The sequence below is a fragment of the Mesoplodon bidens genome, assembly GCF_964165515.1.
Source record: "Mesoplodon bidens genome assembly, chromosome: X".
Lineage (NCBI taxonomy): Eukaryota > Metazoa > Chordata > Mammalia > Artiodactyla > Ziphiidae > Mesoplodon > Mesoplodon bidens.
The window spans coordinates 114,189,985-114,206,493 of NC_138163.1; the positions used below are offsets into that span (position 1 = coordinate 114,189,985).

At 45.7% G+C, this 16,509-nt stretch overlaps 4 pseudogenes across 4 annotated transcripts in view; 1 reads left to right on the forward strand and 3 right to left on the reverse strand.

Annotated features, from left to right (window-relative positions):
* The window catches only part of LOC308609458 (melanoma-associated antigen B4-like), a 7,108-nt pseudogene extending 4,542 nt beyond the window's left edge, over positions 1–2,566 (reverse strand). The window contains exons 1-3 of the transcript in view: positions 2,513–2,566; positions 691–843; positions 404–456 (exon numbers count right to left, since the gene is read on the reverse strand). The product of the transcript in view is annotated as a melanoma-associated antigen B4-like (transcript). The remainder of the gene's footprint in view (positions 1–403; positions 457–690; positions 844–2,512) is intronic.
* Positions 2,567–5,982: 3,416 nt separating this feature from the next.
* On the forward strand, positions 5,983–6,449 carry LOC308609459 (ubiquitin-conjugating enzyme E2 D3-like; annotated as a pseudogene). The gene has a single exon. The product of its transcript is annotated as a ubiquitin-conjugating enzyme E2 D3-like (transcript).
* A 1,705-nt stretch (positions 6,450–8,154) lies between these two features.
* LOC308609460 (melanoma-associated antigen B4-like) lies at positions 8,155–10,212 on the reverse strand (annotated as a pseudogene). Its single transcript has 2 exons — positions 10,167–10,212; positions 8,155–8,869 (listed from the first exon to the last, which is right to left on the reverse strand). The product of its transcript is annotated as a melanoma-associated antigen B4-like (transcript).
* A 5,261-nt stretch (positions 10,213–15,473) lies between these two features.
* On the reverse strand, positions 15,474–16,507 carry LOC308608787 (melanoma-associated antigen B3-like; annotated as a pseudogene). The gene has a single exon. The product of its transcript is annotated as a melanoma-associated antigen B3-like (transcript).
* Between the last annotated feature and the right edge of the window lie 2 nt (positions 16,508–16,509).

Below are 16,509 nucleotides of genomic sequence, written 5' to 3' on the forward strand. Positions count from 1 at the left end.
CTCTTCTGTTGTTTGTTCATTTGTTTTGTTTTTCAGCTTCCACATGTAAGTGAAATCATACGGTATTTGTTTTTCTCGGTCTGACTTATTTCACTTAGCGTACATAACACCCTCTAGGTCCATGCCCCTGCCCTTTCTTTTTGGCCGCACCGTGTGGCCTTGTGGGATCTTAGTTCCCCCACCAGGGATCGAAGGTGCGCCCCCTGCAGTGGAAGCGAGGAGTCTTAACCACTGGACCAACAGGGAAGTCCTGCCCCCTTTGCATAAAGGCCTTTCTCTACCCGAACGTCCCCTAGCCCCCCAACCCCACTTCCCACCCCAGGCAGAAATGAGGGCTTCTCTCAGCCTGAATTACTCTAGAGCATCGCACGAGTGAAGGCGGGAGGGGGCTCCGTGCAGTCACGCCTTTCGGAAGGAGGGACCCTCGTTAGCTCGGAAGGTCCCACTTTTCACCTGCTGGGGACAAGACTACACCCTTTGCCTAAGAAGCCGCCCCCTCTAGACAAAGGCCCTCCACTCCCTGAGGCCCTCCACACGGCAACTCCAACAGGACTCCTCTGGCACATAGGTCACATCAGGGTCTCACGCTGCTGATGGCAGGCAGGGCCGGGAGGCGGGGGGTCACCTTTGTTATGGGGGGAGGGGGGAGGGGGGAGGGAAGGTCCCTTCAGGCTACATTCAGGTCCTCACCGTGGCTCCGGACAAGTCCTCAAAACCCACACTCGGCCGAACAAACCAACGCCACGGCGGACGGTCGGGCTCCTCGCTTCCAAAGCGGAAGTCGGGGCGAGCCACATCCGGCCCTGCGTGGGGTCTCCGAGGGCTGACGGCAGGGGCGGGACTCTGCAGGGACGCCCACTGTTCAGGGGTCAGCGTCCCTGCGTCCTGCCGGTGCCGTCTATCAGAGCCCGGGACCCCTCCCTCTATGGTCCCGGGTCCTCCAGCCTCCGAACCAAGCCCTCACCTCCCCGAGGCCCTAGCGGGGGGAAGTCAGGGCGCTGCTCGGACCATCTCTGCCTGACAAGACGGGCGCCACCCTGTGAGCCTCCCTGCTTGGGGGAGAGACCCCCTCATTAGCACTAAGGGTCCTCACCTTGACTCTGGTTATGGCCAACACGTCCCCCTCTGCAGAGCTGGAGTCCGGCCCTGCTAGATGAGGCCCTTCCCTCCCTGACATCACACGGGTGGAATGAGGGGATGACTCAGCGGTAGCTCTTCTGGGTCTCCCAGGGCTAAGAAGTGTACAGAATTCTATTTGGCCCCCTCTGCTTTTGGGGGTCCCCTCATAACACTCAGCATCGTCACATGAATTCTTGTTAGGGCTCAGGTCTCTATTGCTCTCTCTACAAAACTGAGGCCAACCCCATTGGACAGAGACCCTCACCTCACTGAGACTTTCCAGGCTGAAATCAACCTGACATCTATGGCCAGAGCTTCCTGGGGCTGACAGCATCAGAGATGTTTCCGCGGCCTCCTTTATGCTGATCAGTCCTGTAACTCCACTCTCTGCTCTCCTGAAGCTGCTTGTCTTACATCAAGGTCCTACTCTCCTAAGAATTCCAAGTTGAAAGTCAGGGGTGATCCTCATACGACCATAGTCCATTGGGGCCTCCAAGAACAGGCAGCAGGGATGCAACTCTATAGGACCTCACTGTTCTGGCTGGGTCCTTCCATGATTCCTCACTCAACATGCTCACTACATCTAACAGAGCCTGGCACTCCTCCTTCTACGGAACTGAGCTCACTCTCCTTCGTCTTTGGATAACTCCTATATTCAGGGGTGACTGTCTCCTCAGTCCTCATTCATGGGGCTTCTTATATCTGCTTCTGTCTCTTGATGAAAGGCTTCCTGGGAAACGCATACTCCTACAAACACTTGACCAGTTACCCTATTGCAAATCTGGGGAGAACAGGGGTCTCTGTCCCGAAAGTGATGTAAGACTAGGAAAATGCAGCGCAAATTAAGGAACTCAGGACAGATGTTATGCTGTCAGAGAAAAAAAGCTGATATATTCCTTCTCTTCACCAGCCAGACTTAGGGTAGTTCTAAAATATTTACTTTCTGCATAGAAGGATAGAGCCAGATAATCTTGTAAGCCCCCGATCATCTGAGAGGGCATCTGATTTTGCACATGCAGATGACCATATTGTTACTGAGCATTATCTCGTTCTCTCCTTTATTCATATCTCCCATTTATTTCGGTATTCGTCCTGCTGTGGGTATGTATTCCAATCCAGTGTTCTGGTCACAGAGTCCTTCTTTTCATCACTCAAGATACATTTTGAAGTGGCAGAAGACAGCGAATTAACCGACTCATGATCAGCCTCAGGCTGGGAGGAGTGGAATGGCGCGAGCTCGGGACAAATTCAGACCAGAGGTCCGGTCCCTGCCATGTGACTTAGTAGCCGTGTGAACTCAGGTCCATCACCAAGCTCTGGGAGCCTCAAGTGAAGTGGCTTTGTTAAGCCCTATTTTGCAGGGCTAGTGGCATGCAGGTAATGTATAAAGCACCTGGCACAGCGCCTGGACCACATTGAGACCATACACAATGTCTGTTTCTACCATGATTATGATTATTTGGTCCACGGACGATGCCACCCACCCTGAAGGAATTTTTAAATCCAGGAGATATCAGAGAATATGTGGCATTCTAGGACATGGAACACCAAATCAGTCCAAAATGCTGTATACAAAGAATCTTCAATTTCCTCAATAAATCAAATATGAAAATTATATTTTCATTCCAACTGAATGAAATTCAAATATGCTAGAATTTGCTTCCAAGACTAACTCTTTCTGCCTTCCAAGCTGCCCTTTCATCTAAGCTAAACAACCCCTATTGTCACTAACTTCACCGTTACCGAAAATCTACACCTCTCGTAGACTTTGCGGAATTACAACCAACAAAAAACCTGAATGCGAAGGCCCTTTTAATAGAATGGGCTCTGACTCCTTGTCCCCCAGCAAAGAGTATCAGCCCACTGGCTTCTGAGTTTCCAGTTTCAGACTCCTGTCACCTTTATCTCAAAGACACTCCTTGGAGGTGATGCGCATAAAACACCTAGGTTGTGTACTGTGTTCACCTGCACTGGGACAGGAGCACGGGGCACGTTCCATCCCTGCCCCGGGTGGAGATTTCTCTCTGGTTTACTCGTGATTTCAAAGTAACTGTTAAGGGCAGTTTTCCATTCCAGGCTTAAGTCTCTTAACTCTGAGACCCACCATCTGAGGGTCTGGCCCCTGTCCAGTGTTTCCACAGCCTCGCTGGCTGGCTCACCATACGGCCTAACTTAAAATTATCTCCCACTGCAGGACTTTTATTGTCCTAAAGTCTCAAAGTGCCTTGCATCAGGACATTTACACTAGACTCCTCATGAGGAACCCCTCAACCCCCACTTCTTACCCCTTATCTTTAGATCTTTGTTCACCAGCTGCTTTATAGGAATGCTGCTCTTAGACTCTAGAATTCTACAGGCAGGGGTTGGGTCTATGTTTCTTAGCATCCCCAGTACCATCCAAAAGCCTTCTGAAGAGCAGACGCTAAGTTGATATTTGAACAATTAAAGATCAGGGCTTCCCTGGTGGCACAGTGGTTAAGAATCCGCCTGCCAATGCAGGGGACACGGGTTCGAGCCCTGGTCCGGGAAGATCCCACATACCGCGGAGCAACTAAGCCCGTGCACCACAGCTACTGAGCCTGCGCTCTAGATCCCGTGAGCCACAACTACTGAAGCCCACGTGCCACAACTACTGAAGCCCACGTGCCTAGAGCCCGTGCTCTGCAACAAGAGAAGCCACCGCAGTAAGAAGCCCGTGCACCGCAATGAAGAGTAGACCCACTCGCCGCAACTAAAGAAAGCCCTTGCAGCAACGAAGACCCAACACAGCCAAAAATGCATAAGTTAATAAATTAAGAAAAAAAGAGCACGTGTGCAAGAAGGCAAAATACTGTGATTTCACAGTATTCCCACATTCTTAAATAAGCTAAGCGAATCCAGGTATATATACTTCAATTTTACAAAGAAAGACTAAAAGGAATAAAACAAACCAAGAAGTGAATACCTCTTCAGATTTTTTTTTTTTCTGTATCTCATGATCACACAGACTTTACTGTGGAATAATTTCCTTTTTCACAAAAAATCCATATTCCAATGTTCCGAATGACAAGAAATGATTCAAGGATTTCCAGTTCGTGTTACATAATACCAAAATTCTTATTCTTCAACCTGATAAGCTGCACTAAATGTGTGAGTCATGTCATTAATAAACTTAGACTCTGAAGCTAAACACATCTTTAATTGAAAGGAACAACATTTAAAAATAGAAAAAAGAAAAATCTCCGATTTGTGTATATTGTCCAGGAACACACATATATTATATGTTGTGTTCCCATGAGCCACACCTTGGCCCTCCACTGGTTGGAAGACTGACTGCTTTCTTTAAATACAATGTGAAGTACCTGCTCAGACTTCACTAGGGACGGGACGAGCTTTGGGACATGCCCTGGAACACCCACCGGCCGGCGTAGCAGTATGAGCCCTGGCTACAGCTCTGGCTCAGTCTCTCTCTTCCTCATCTCTCCAAGCCTCTTCATACCAGGATGGGAAGGCACTGGGCTTGGTTATCATTGACATTAGCCCAAAACTCACACATTCTTTTATATATCTCTATCCATATCTATCCTGGAAGCACCCCATATTAGTTTACAAAGATCATGCTCATTCTTTTTGAAAGCTACACAGTATAGTACTCCACTCTGTGAATATACCATGTTTTTTTTCAATTAATATATTCACGGACATCGCGGTATTTTCACATTGTTGTGGATGTGTCTTTGGGGTTAATTTCTGAAAAATTGGAGTTACTGGCTCAAATGTAAATGCATATTTACTTTTGTTGTATCGCCAAATTCTGTTTATGCTCTAGTCTCATTCTTTGACGTGTAGCTGTCCAGCTACATGTCAAAGAATGAGATTAGAACATTCTCTAACACTACATACAAAAATATACTCAAAACCGATTAAAGACCTAAATATACGAGTGGAAACCATAATACTCCTAGAAGATAACATGGGTGGAACACTCTTTGACATAAATCATAGCAATATTTTTTTGGATCTGTCTCCTAAAGCAAAGGAAATAAAAGCAAAAATAAACAAATGGAACATAATTAAAGTTAAAAGCTTTTGCACAGCAAAGGAAACCATTGACAAAATGAAAAGACAACCTGCTGAATGGGAGAAAATATTTGCAAATGATATGACCAGTTAGGGGTTAACATCCAAAATATATAAACAGCTCATATAACAGTTAAAAAACCTCCAAATAACCCAATCAGAAAAATGGGCAGAAGACCTACATAGACATTTTTCCAAAGAAGACATACAGATGGCCAACAGGCAAATGAAAAGATGGTCAACATCATTAATCATCAGATAAATGCAAACTAAAACTACAATGAGGTATTACCTCACACCTATCAGAATGGCCATCATGAAAAAGAACAGAAATAACAAACGCTGGCGAGCACGTGGAGATCTGTACACTGTTGGTGGGAATGTAAATAGGTGTAGCCACTGTGGAAAACAGTATGGAGGTTCCTCAAGCAACTAAAAATAGAGCTACCATATGACCCAGCAATTCCACTCCTGGGTATGTATCCAAAAGAAACAAACGAGCAAACAAAAAACAACAACCCCACCCCCTCACTAAGTTGGATGGTCTCCTTCAGGCTCTCCATGGTTCTCTGAGTCTAAGGGTTTCCACCGCTCATCTACCCTTCCCCCACAGCTTCGTCTACATGCCTCTGACCCCCACCCTCCCAGTCCCACCTCTCTGTTTAGTAAGAAGGTGCCTGTGTCTGGCAGAGCCAAGATAGGATGAAGAGACAGTCCTTCCCAGCCGCCCGGATAATCAAGAGTTTTGGCCGGATCATTGAGCACACACCAAGACCGTGAGGGGCCAGAGGAAAAGCACAGACCATGGTGCTGAAGGGGATTAATAAGGAACTTAGTGATTTGGCCCCTGACCCTCCAGCACACCGTTCTGCAGGTCCAGCTGGGGATAATATGTTTCATTGGCAAGCCACAATTATGGAAGCTAGTGAAAACCCATATCAAGGTGGTGGATTCCTTTTGACAATTCATTTTCCTACAGACTACCCCTTCAAACTACCTAAGGTTGCATTTGCAACAAGAATTTATCATTCAAACATTAACACTAATGGCACCATTTGTCTCAATATTCTAAGATCACAGTGGCCTCCTCCTTTCATTGTTTCGAAAGTTCTCTCATCCATTTGTTCACTGCTATATGATCCAAACCCAGATGACCCCCCCTAGTGTCATACACTGCATGGATCTATAAAACAGAGAGAGAGAAGTACAAAAGAATTTCCCAGGAACGGACTCAGAGGTATGCCATGTATGCTACCTTAAAGTCAGAATAACCTGCATTATAGCTAGAATAAACTCTAAATTACTGTTAAAAAAGGAAAAAAACACTCATTCGAAAAGATGCACGCACCCCAATGTTCATAGCAACATTACTGACAATTGCCAAGATGTATATACCACATCTTCTTCACACACACACACACACACACACACACAATGGGATACTAGTCAGCCATAAAAGAAGTATGAACTTTTGCCATTTTGCAACAACATGGATGGAGCTGGAGGGTATTATGCTAAGTGAAACAAGTGAGATAGAGGAAGAAAAACACTGTATGATACCACTTATATGGAGAATTGCAAAAATAAAGCAAACAAGGGAAATATGACAGACTCACAGATATAGAAAACAAACTAGTGGTTACCAGTGGGAAGAGGGAAGGGGGAGGGGCAGGGGAAGGATAGGGGATTAAGAGGTACAAAATACTATGTATAAAATCAATAAGCTACAAGGATATATTGCACAACAAAGGGTATATAGCCAATATTTGATAATAACTGTAAATGGAATATAACCTCTAAAAATTCACGTGAATCACTCTGTTGCGTACATGAAACTTATAAAATATTGTACATCAACTATACCTCAATTAAAAAAGATCTACTCTCTTAACAACTTTCAAATATACAATACAGTATTATTAACTATAGTCACCATGCTGTACATTACATCCCCAGGACTTCTTTATTTTGTAAATGGTTTGTACCGTTTGGCCATTTACACCCATTTCATCCATCCTCCACCCCACACCTGTGGCAACCGCCAATCTGTTCTCTGTATCTCTGGGTGGTTTTTCTTTTTTTAAATTTCCACATATAAGTGAGATCATATAGTATTTGTCTTTGTCTGTCCCTCTGTGTTATTGCAAATGGCAGGATTTCCTTTTATTTATTTATTTTTTTTAATGGCTGAATAATATACGAGGGAGGGTGAGAGTGTGACTGTGTGTGTGAGTGTGTATCACATTTTCTCTATCCATTCATCCATTAATGAACACTTATGTTGTTTTCATGTCTTGGTTATGGTAAATAAATGAATATGGGGGGAGTGCAGATATCTTTTCCAAAAAGTTGTTGTTTTCTTTTCCTGCGGATAAATTTCCGGGAGTGGAATTGCTGGATCACATGGTAGTTCTATTTTCAATTTTTTGATGAACCTCTATACTGTTTTCCACAGTGGCTGCATCAATTTACAGTCCCATAAACTCATATTTTCTTGAATAATTTAAGCACATCCTAAATGCAAAAAGGTATATATCTTTTCCTAAATTTAAAAGGTGTATATCTTTTAAATTTTGGAAAAGAAAGACTGGATGGAGTACACCAAACCCATAAGTGAACAGCTTTAATTTTTTTTCTCTATCTTCTTATCCTATTCTACCGTGGACTTCTTTCACATTACCAAGGATATCCCTATTCCAATTCCATGCAGTCTTGTTCTGGATCACATAGATGATTTAAAATTTTTCAATTTGTATTTCAAACAACAAAATTCTTACTTCTAAATCTGATAAAGAGCAATAAGTGTGTGACCCACGTCACTCATAAGCTTACGTTCTGAATCTAAATAAACTTTCTTTTGAAAAGAAAATCACTTGAAAATTACCAAAAAAATAAGTCAACAGGAATTTATGCATATCAGGAACACTGGTTAACAGGCTTTTCCAACCACACAGTGAAGAATCGGCCTCTACCTCACTAGGGGTGACAGGAGCGACTGGATGTGGCCCTGGGATGTGCACTGGCCGTGGCAGTAGTGCCAGCCCTGGCTGCAGCCCTGGCTCGGGCTCTCTCTCCCTCATCTCTCAAAGCCTCTTCATACCAGGATGGGAAGGCAGTGGGGACCCTATCAGTGACCCTGGCCAGACACTCCAGGGCTTTCATCTTGCTGGTTTCAGCTTGGGCTCTTGATCGCTGTCACGCATCTGATGATACACCAGGCACTTTTCCTGCACCAAATATTCTGTGATAAGCTTCCTGGGCTCCCCAAAGATTGAATGCCTCCTTCCACCATAGACGTCCCTCATATTCAGGAATCCCCAGATCTCCTCCTCAGAGGCACGGTCGCCATTCAAGAAGATCACACACCCAGGAGAGGCATCAGGAGCCCATCCTTCGGAAACCCCCAGCCACTGCTCAGACTCCCATCGTTGGTGAGGTCTAGCTTGCTGACAAGGGCATAGGAGTGACCACTCGGCTTGACTTCCTTCAAGTCAAGGCCACAGACCAGTTCCGTGTGCTCAGTGGCTCTCCTTAGGATCTCGGGGAATTGTTCCCTGTACATTTTGTTGACAACCTTCAGCATGTCTGCCTTCGTAATGGGCTCTTTTATATTTCTGCAGTAGGAATTGCATCAACATCCCTGCCTTCCTGGTTAGAAGGTCTTTCCGGAAGCTCTCAGTGGAGGTTGAGGCTTTAGAGCGACGTGCACTTTCTCATCTTGGCTCTTGACATCTTTTTCAGACATTGTGCATGGAACAGCTGAGAAGTAATGATGGTGGATGTGGATCTCTGAGGCTCCTAGGAATGCCAGCCACAGGGGAGTCCAAGGAAACATCCCCAAAACAGGAGAGGAAGAGAAGGGGGACTCTTTCCTGCTGAGTGGTTTGAGCACCCTGGAGATCCTGGGTCTCACCCCGGGCATGCTGGCATTTCTCACGAGCACTGAGTTTACTCTTGTGACCCTAGGGAATGATGAGTGTGATCAGGAACAGCAGGCAGGAGTGTGGGTGATGCCCGCACTTGGAGGAGGGAAGAGGAGGGAGAATGAGATGGTGTGAGGACCTTCAGCAGGGAGATTCCACATAAGCTTTAACCAAGTCCATCTCTGCAGGTTCCCTTGAGGGCACTGCCCTAGGACTCTGCAGGGCTCTTGTTCTCCTGGTCAACCTGTCCCCGAGAACCCAGTGGAGGAACGGTGAGCCTTAGGCTGCAGCCTGCCTGCCCTGTGTTTTACTGACTAGGGTGACAGCAGGGTTGATAGTGGGGCCACTTGTGTTTTTCAGTGTAGGGAGTCCTCTGTGTTTAGCTTCAGGATTATCGTGACAGCTCTTGGCAAGGCCTGGAAACTCCCCTCTCTGTGACTCTAAAGTTGACACCCCGAAGCTCTCCGGGACCCACAAGAAGGAAGTGACAGGGGCACCTCAGCCCACCACTCTTATCAGGGGGAACCCAGCAGTTAAAGCTCCGTGGGTACCTCTCTGTCCTGAGCTTGTCAGATCCCAAGTGGTCATTTGGAGTCCTCACTTGGATACCGCACAGGGTCATGGACTCTTCCTTTTGCTCACTGGGGGCTGGACCTTCAGACCGAGGATCTCACCTCCTTCCAGAACTCATATAAAATGGGATGTGGATCCATGAAAGAAATAATTGACAAGCGAGATTTCATTCCCTTAAACTTCTAATCTGCAAAAATACACCATCAAGAGAACAAGAAGATGAGCTACAGTCTCAGAGGAGATATTTGCAAAAGACAGATCTGATGAAGGCTTTTATCCAAAATATACAAGGAACTCTTAAAATTCAATAAGAAGGAAACTAACAACCCGATTAAAAAAATGGACAAAAGATATGAACAGATACCTCACTGAGGAAGATGTACAGATGGCAAACAAGCATACGAAAAGGTGCGCACCATCATATACCATTAGGGAACTGCAACTTAAAATTACAACCAGATACCACTACATGCCAAAATCCAAAGGACTGACCGCAGGAAACGCTGGTGAGGGTGTGATTCAATAAGAACGCTTGCATTGTCGGTGGTGATGCAAATGGTATAGGCACTTTGGAAGCCAGTTTGCAAGCTCCTTAGTAAACTAAACGTATTCTATACTGTTGGTGGGAATGGAAATTGGTCCAGCCACTATGGGAAACAGTATGGAGGCTCCTCAAAAAAATCAAAAATAGCATATGATATTGTCGGCAATCCCACTACTATCCAAAGGAATTGAAATCAGGACCTTGAAGAGATACCTGCATTCCCATGTTCACTGCAGCATGATTCGTAACAGCCAAGCTATGGAAGCAACCTAAATGTCCACCGATGGATGAACGGATAAAGGAAGTGTAAAGTATACATACAACGGAATATCATTCAGCTTTAAAAAGAAGCTAACTTCTCCAGCTATGACAGCGTGAATAAATCTAGAGAACTTTATGTTCCAGTGAAATAAGCCAGACACAGAAGGACAAATACTACATGATGTCATTTATATGAGGAATCTAAAACAGTCAAAGTCAGAGAAGCAGAGAGTAGAGTGGTGGTTGCCAGGGGCTATGGAGATGGGGAAAATGAGAAGGTTTTCATCAAAAGTTACAAAGTTTCAGTTATGCAAGGTAAGTCCTAGGGATCTACTATACAGCATAGAGCTTACAGTTAAGAAAACTATATGGTACACTTTCTAACAGGTTAAATCTCACGGTCAGTGTTCTTACCACACACACACAATAAAAAGGGTGGGAGGAAACATTTGGAGGTCATAGATATGTTTATGGCATAAACTGTGGTGACTGATAGTTTCACAAGTGGATACCTATCTCCGAACTCATCAATTTGTATTCATTAAATATGTACGGTTTTCGTGTGTCCATCCTACCTCGATAAGTTGCTTTTTTAAAACACCAACTAAACATACTCTTACCATACAATCTAGTAATCATGCTCCTTGGTATTTACCAAAATGAGTTGGAAACTTACATCCACACAAACACCTGCACGCCGATGTTTATAGCAGCCTTACTCATAATTGCCAAAACTTAAAAGCAACAAAGGTGTCCTTCAGCAGGTAAATGGATAAATAATGGAATACCGTTCAGTGCTAGAAATAACTGAGTTATCAACCCGTGAAAAGACATGGAGGAACCTTAGATGTGTACGACTAAGTGAAAGAAACTAATCTTAAAAGGCGACATGCTGCGTGATTCCAACTACAGGACATCCTGGAAAAAGGCAAAACTATAGAAAAAGTAAAAAGACCAGTGGTTGCCAGGGGTTGGGGGCAGGGAGGGATGAATACAGCACAGAGAATTTTCAGGGGAGTGAAATTACTCTGTATGACACTATGATGGTAGGTACAAGTCATCCCACGTTCGTCGGAACCCACAAAGCGTACAACACCAAGAATGAAGCCTAAGGTAACTCTGGACTTTGTGTGCTAATGATGTGTCAATGCAGCTTCACAGATCGCAGCGAGCGGCCCACTCTGATGGGGGGTGTTGGTAGCGGGGGGCGGTGTGCGCTGTGTCAGGGAGGAGGGTACATGGGAAGTCTGTACCTTCTGCTCCAGTTTGCTGTGAACCTAAAACTGCTTTAAAAACAATAAAGTGAACTAAAGAAAACACCGATGGGGGTGGTGGTTGTTGCTCAGCCTCACACCCTTCCCTGGGGATTTAAGTCTTGAGTGCAGGCGCAGGGCCAGTTTTCCCCTCTATCCAAGAGTGGGTGGGCCTCTCAGTCCTCACTCAGTTTCCTTGATCTGACTCCTGGCAGGGCCTGAGGCTCCCCTCTTTCTCGACCTGAGCACATCTCTTCAGAGGAAGGCTCTTATTTCCCTGAGATCCACTAGGAGGAGGTGAGGGTGGCCTTACTTGGCCACACCTGCCATGCCATGAGTGACAACTGTGTCAGGCAGGCTGAGACCATATGATGGTGATCCCACTCAGGGTTCTAACTCAGTGCCCTAAATCTCACTCACGCGAAGGCCTAAGGTTCCCCCCTCTGCTGCCCTGGGACCTCCCCCTCAGACCAAGTTCCGCACTTTTCTGTTATCCCTGAGAAGGATATGAGGCCATCTCTCCCTGACATTTACACCAGGATCTGTCACGGCAACAGGGAGGATTCTGTGAGGTCTCCGCTGATATGGGTTTGGTGGGCCCTGAACTCTTCAGGGTGCTCACCTTCCTCCTGGCGCACCTTGGAAATCCTCTCCCTACTGACCTGAGCTGCCCAACCTCAGGCCAAAGTCTTCACTTTCTCAACCTCTTACGTGGAAATCAGGTTCAGCCACATCTTGCCAAGGCTGTCTGGGGACTCCGAGGGCTGACGGCAGGGTCGGGAGTCCATGGGACACACTGTTCGGGGCTGGCAGGTGTGCTTCCTTCATTCCTCATTCAGTGTCCTCACCATCACATGTGGCAGAGACTGGGGCTCCTCCCTCTACTGACCTGAGCTCATCCTCCTAGGTAGGACTCACAAGGCCCTGAGAACCCTGAAGAGTAAGTGAGAGCATGCTCAGGCTGACAACTTTGCCTGGCATGTTGCTCTCCCCAGGCCACCCGTGAGGGGCCCTTCATCGTGGCTCCTGTTTCTTGATTAAAGGGCCCATCCCTGCAAACTCTTGACCAGTTTCCCTATTGCAAACCCTTCAGAGACTGGGTCTCCGTCCCAGGGGTGATGTGAAGTAGGGAAGTTGTAACACAAGGCAGGGTGGATGGGCTGTCAAGGAAAAAAAATACATCGGTTTTGCCCTTCTCTTTACCAGCAAGACTTAGCCCTTTATGTAACTTCTCTTTGAATAGATTTAACTTCCAAATGCAAAGGGCTGTCCAGCATGATTTTCTGAGCCCGATCTTTTGAGGCTATCTGACTTTGGATACATAGATGATCATACTGTCACTAAATATCTTCCTCTGCTTTCTTCACCCTTTTCAACTATTTTGATACGCTTATTGCTGTGCTTACGTATTCCCACCCAGTGTTTTGGGCACAGGGTCCTCCTTTTTATCACCTGAGATATATTTTGTACTGAGTGAGAAGTAAGGTGAATTATGGAACACAAAGTTGGCCTCGGGCTGGGAGGAATGGAAAAGTGTGGGCGTCAGACTTAGTTAGGCCAGGACACTGTCACTTAACAGCTGTGTGAAATTGAACACATTACCAAACTCTGTGAGCCTCGGTCTTTTCATCTGTGAAATGGGTTTGAGAAGCTCTGTCTTGGGGACTGATAGAATTTGTAGAATGCCTGTGAAGTGCCTGGCCCATTGCCTGGCCGGTACTGAGACTTTCAAGGATGCCAGTTCTTACTCTGATTAATTTGTCCCCTGGAGTTTCAACCCACTACACTGAGATGTAACTTTCAATCCAGGAGATGCCAGAGAATAAGCAGGGCTCTAGGGCAAAGAAACCCCTATCCGGCAAAATCCTGCTCAGCAAGGAAAACTAGTTACTTCCCTGTTAAGAGTATGTCATTCAAGGTCAACATGAGGTAGACTTCCTCAGTAGATGCAACACGAAGCTCTAAAATGTTTCACGGACCAAAAACTCACCTCCCTCTCAGTTGCCCTTCTTTGGGAACCACTCCCACTTTCATTCATTTAACCACACACGAATATCTATTCCTTGCCTAGAGTTTGCCAAATTACAATCAAGATAACTTAATTTGAATGATTTTTGTTAGTGGAGTGGGCTCTGGCTCCCCCAACTAGGGCAAAGAGTGCCAGTCCAGTGGCTTCTGGGCATCCCACCTCAGGAGAGTACCACCCTTATTTCTCAGAAACTCCCTGGAGACATGACGTGAATAAAACATCTAATTTGCATAGTGTTCACCTGCACTGGGACAAGAGCACAGGACACATTCTATTCCTGCCTCAGGTGATTTCTCTCTGATCTACCTACAACCCCAGAGTATAGGGAGACCTTGAAGATACTGCAGGTTTGGTTCCAGACCCCCAAAATAAAGCGAATAGCACAATAAAGTGAGTCACAAGAATATTTTGGTTTCCCAGTGCTCTTATAAACTTTATGTTTACACTATACTGCTGTCTATGAAGCGTGCAATAGCATTATGTCTAAGAACAATGTACATACCTTAATTAAAAAATACCTTTCTGCTAAAAAAAAATGCTAACCATCACCTGAGCCTTCAGCGAGTCCATCTTTTGGCTGGTGGAAGGTGTGAAATATTGTGAGAATTACCAAAATGTGACACAGAGACATGAAGTGAGAATACGTTGTTGGGAGAATGGTGCTGAAAGACTTGCTGGAAGCAAGGTGGACACAAACCTTCACTTTGTTAAAGAGGAAAAGAAAAAGCAGTATCTGTGAAATACAATAAAGCAAAGCGCAACAAAATGAAGTGTGCCTGTAACTGCTAAGGGCAGTTTCCCATTCCAGGCTTTGTCCTTCAACTATACAGCCCACCAGCTGAGGATCTGGCCCCTGCTCAAAATTATCAGTCTCATCTAGCCCACCACACACCTGACTTATAATTACGTCCCACTGCAGGACTTACATTTTCCCAAGGCCCACCACTGCCTTGCATCAGGGAATTTACATTTGACTGCTATCATGTGAAACCACCCCCCTCCTTTCTTATCCTGTCTTTTCATTTGTCCTTTTGGTCTTAGAGTATACATCACCGTTTCCTTTATATGATAGCTGCTTCTTGACTCTATAAGTTTATGGTCAGTAGCTAGGCCTTCTTTCTTCTCAGCTCTCACAGTCCTAGCAAGGAGCCTTCTAAGAGCAGATGCTCAATTCATGTATGGGGAATAAATGAGCCTGTGAGCATGAGGTCTACTTTATTATGATTTAATTCTACATTTTTGAATGAGCCAAGCACATACTGTTATTTATATAATTTTATAAAACAGAGTAAAAGGAATTAGGAAACCAAATATTGACCATCTTACTTTTTCTATACGATACTACAGTATACTACTATACTATACTATATTTAACTTCTTCACATGTTCAAGGAATTGCATATTGCAATGCCATGTTATCTTCCACCAAATTACTAAAGAGATGGAAGTTTTCCCAATCTGTTTTACAAAACAGCAAAACTCTTATTCTTAAACCTTATTCTTGAAACCTTATTCTTAAACCTTATTCTTAAAACCTTAAAAACACTAAGGTTTTAAGATTTCATTTAGGAGTTAACCTTTGAAAGACAGCAAAAAACAAAAACACAGACGTATTTCCAAATTCCCCATACAGAACAGGGACACAAAGGTATTATACACTGTTCCCTCCGTCACACCCAGCCCTACACTACTTGGAACACTGAACACTCTCTTCAGCCGCAAAGTGCAGAATCTGCCTCAGATTCTGTGTGGCAGGAGCTGGACAGAACCCTGGAAGATCCACCGGCTCGCGCTCTCTCTTCCTCATCTCTCAAAGCCTCTTCAAAGCAAGATTGGAAGGCCCTGGGGATGGTGTGATTGATCTTGGCCAGGAACTCCAGCACTTTCATCTGCCTGGTTTCGGCGTGGGCTCTCGGGCCCCACAGGAACTCGTAGTGTGCTGGATCACTGTTGGCCACTTGCCGGTATTCCAAATACTTCAGCTTCACCAAATCTTGGGTGATGAGCTTCTTGGGCTCCCCAAATCAGAAGTGCCTCTTCCCAGCATAGACACTCATCTTATTCAGGAATTCCCAGATATTCTCCTCTGTGGCACAGTTGCCCTTCATGAGGATCACACCCAGGAGACACATCAGGAGACCGGTCTTGGGTAATCCCCTGCCACAACCCATGGTCCCATTGTCAGGGAGAGCCATTTTGCTGACAAAGGTATAAGAATGCTTGGTACGGTCGACCTCCTTTAAGTCAACACCAAATACCGCCTCCATGCTGAAACAAGCTCTTCTGAGGATCTCAGGGAATTGCTTTTGGCACTTCTTATTGATAAACTTCAGCATATGTGCTTTTGTAACAGGCCTTTTCTTTTTACACATGTGCATCAGGAACTGCACCAACAAATTCACTGTCTGCCTTCGAGAGCCTTTTCGAGACCGCACGGCGGAGACGGGGCCTGAGAGGAACTGTGCTTTTGCTCCATTTGGCCTTTGGCTCCTTCGGATGATCTTGTGGGAGAAACACCTGCAGGCTTAGTGGTGGTGGCTAGGGCCCTCTGACGACTCTTGAGAGTGCTACGTGACTTAGCAGCCGGCTTTCTCGGAGTAGTAACTCCAAGAGGAGGAGGAGGAGACGACGAGGCGGCTTCCTCCTCGGCTGCAGTGGCCTGAGCACCCGTCAGACCCTGGGTCCCACTTTGGGCCTGGCGGCGTCTCCTACGGGTGCGGAGCTCCCTGTTCTGACCCCGAGGCATGG